The sequence below is a fragment of the Rhagoletis pomonella genome, unplaced genomic scaffold, assembly GCF_013731165.1.
Source record: "Rhagoletis pomonella isolate Grant_MI unplaced genomic scaffold, Rhpom_1.0 Rhpom_scaffold_00001, whole genome shotgun sequence".
In the NCBI taxonomy this organism is placed as follows: Eukaryota; Metazoa; Arthropoda; class Insecta; order Diptera; family Tephritidae; genus Rhagoletis; species Rhagoletis pomonella.
In genome coordinates this window covers 77,776,502-77,779,412 of record NW_023458555.1, presented here as the reverse complement: position 1 = coordinate 77,779,412, position 2,911 = coordinate 77,776,502, and positions in this window count along the sequence as shown.

Genomic DNA, 2,911 nt, shown 5'->3' with positions numbered 1-2,911 from the left:
CCGTCGCCAACGCGTAAAGGCCCGTAAATCTTCCGCAAAATCTTTCTCTCAAACACTCCAAGAGCCGCCTCATCGGATGTTGTCATTGTCCATGCTTCTGCGCCATATACCAGCACGGGCATGAGTGACTTATAGAGCGCGGTTTTCGTACGTCGAGAGAGGACTTTACTCCTGAATTGCCTACTCAGTCCAAAGTAGCACTTGTTGGCAAGAGTGATTCTACGATGGATTTCAATGCTGACATTATTATCGGTGTTAATGCTGGTTCCCAAGTAAACGAAATTCTCTACATTCCAGAAATTGTAACTGTCAACAGTGACGTGGGTGCCAAGGCGCGAATGTGCTGACTGTTTGTTTGATGACAGGAGATACTTCGTCTTGTCCGCGTTTACCACCAGACCAATTCGCTTTGCTTCCCTATCCAACTTGGAAAAGGCAGAAAAGACTTCGCGGTTTTTGTTAGCGATGATGTCGATGTCATCGGCATAAGCCAGCAATTGAACGCTCTTATAGTAAATTGTTCCTGAGCGGTTCAGTTCTGCAGCTCTTATTATCTTCTCCAACATCAGATTAAAGAAGTCACATGAAAGGGAGTCGCCCTGTCTGAAACCCGGTTTTGTGGCGAACGGCTCGGAGAGGTCTTTTCCAATTCTGACGGAGCTGGTGGTATTGCTCAATGTAATTTTACACAGCCGTATGAGTTTTGAGGGGATGCCAAATTCAGACATAGCGGCGTATAGGCAACTCCTTTTAGTGCTGTCAAAAGCGGCTTTAAAGTCGACAAATAGGTGGTGAGTGTCGATCCTTTTCTCGCGGGTCTTTTCCAAGATTTGGCGTATTGTGAATACCTGGTCTTTGGTGGATTTGCCAGGTCTAAAGCCACACTGATAAGGCCCAATCAGTTCATTGACGGTGGGCTTCAGTCTTTCACACAATACGCTCGATAAGACCTTGTAACCTATGCATAGAAGGCTGATCCCGCGGTAGTTGGCGCGAATGGCGGGGTCACCTTTCTTGTGGATTGGGCAGAGCACACTTAAATTCCAGTCGTCGGGCATGCGTTCATCTGACCATATTCTGCACAAGAGTTGATGCATGCACCTTATCAACTCCTCGCCGCCGTACTTGAATAGCTCAGCTGGCAAGTTGTCAGCTCCAGCGGCTTTGTTGTTTTTCAGCCGCGTTATTGCTATACGTACCTCGTCATAGTCAGGCGGTGGAACGTCGACTCCGTCATCATCGACTGCGGGCTCGGGTTCTTCTTCTCCACAACTTTCCGTGCTGCTACCATTTAGTAGGGCGGAAAAGTGTTCCCTCCATAATTTAAGTACACTCTGGACATCAGTTACTAGGTCGCCATTATTGTTCTTACAGGAGTGCGCCCCGGTCTTTAAACCTTCCGTAAGTCGCCTAACTCTCTGGTAAAATTTTCGGGCATTCCTCCTGTCGGCCAGCATTTCAAGCTCTTCGCACTCACGTATTTCGGTCTCTCTCTTCTTGTTGCGGCAAATACGTCTCGCTACCCTCGTCAGATCCCTATGGTGGTCCCACATAGCGCGCGTTGCGCCCGATCGCAGCGTGGCCCTGTAGGCGGCATCTTTTTTCTCTGCAGCTTCCTGACACTCCTTATCGTACCAGTTGTTCTTTCGGGCTCGCTGAAATCCGACTACTTCTTCGGCGGCGGTACTTAATGAGCGGGAAATGTGGTTCCACTGCTCGCATATGTCGGTTTGTTGAAGAGTGCTCTCTGAGAGCAGGTGTGAGAGTCGAGTAGCGAAAGCGTTGGCTGTCTGTTGTGATTGCAGCTTTTCGACGTTAAGCTTTCCTTGCATATTTGGGCGCACATTTTTTGCTGCACAGAGGCGGGTGCGTATTTTGGCTGCAAAAAGATAGTGGTCCGAGTCGATGTTTGGGCCTCGGAGTGTGCGTACGTCTAAAACACTGGAAGCGTGCCTTCCGTCTATCACCACATGATCGATTTGGTTTCTCGTTTTTCGATCCGGAGACAGCCACGTAGCTTGGTGGATCTTTTTATGCTTGAACCTAGTACTGCATACTACCATGTTTCGGGCCCCGGCGAAGTCGATCAGCCTCAATCCGTTGTCGGACGTTTCGTCGTGGAGGCTGAATTTTCCGACGGTGGTTCCAAAGATCCCTTCTTTGCCCACCCTGGCATTGAAGTCGCCAAGCACGATTTTGATATCATGACGGGGGGCAGCGCTCGTACGTGTGCTCCAAGCGCTCATAGAAGAGATCCTTGGATGCCTCATCCTTCTCTTCCGTCGGGGCATGGGCGCAGATGAGCGAGATGTTGAAGAATCTCGCTTTGATGCGGATTGTGGCTAGACGCTCGTCCACCGGGGTGAACGACAGTACTCCGGTAATGAGAGGTATTTACTATAAGAAAATGTACCCAAAATTCAGGAGCAAATGAAAAAAATGCTCATTGAAAATAATACACATGTATAAATTAAATAATATAGCTTAAGCGGTTAGAGCGCTAAACAAAAGGAAGAGTTAGAAAAAATAGCAATGCGGTTTGAAGGAAACATAAGACCATAAAATGTTTGTTTGTTCCGTTAATTCTCCCAACCTTTTAAGATATGACACTCCATTCTTTGCATTAGTTTGCAAATATACACTTATTGTTCTACAATGGCAAACATTTTCGTGGCATGTTTTTTCTTTAATTTCGAATACATTACGATCATATTGTACCGAAACAAGTGCGGTATCCCTGCATTTTGTAAAAGCCAGAAAGAAGCATCAACTGTATGAAAAAATGAAAGGGAGAAGTATACATACCTTCTATAATTTTGACTTATGTGTATATTTGCCAAGTCTTTTTGTAAACAACAAAAAATACCAAGGAGTGAAACCGATTCAAAATAACGTTCCGGTTTGGGTTTCG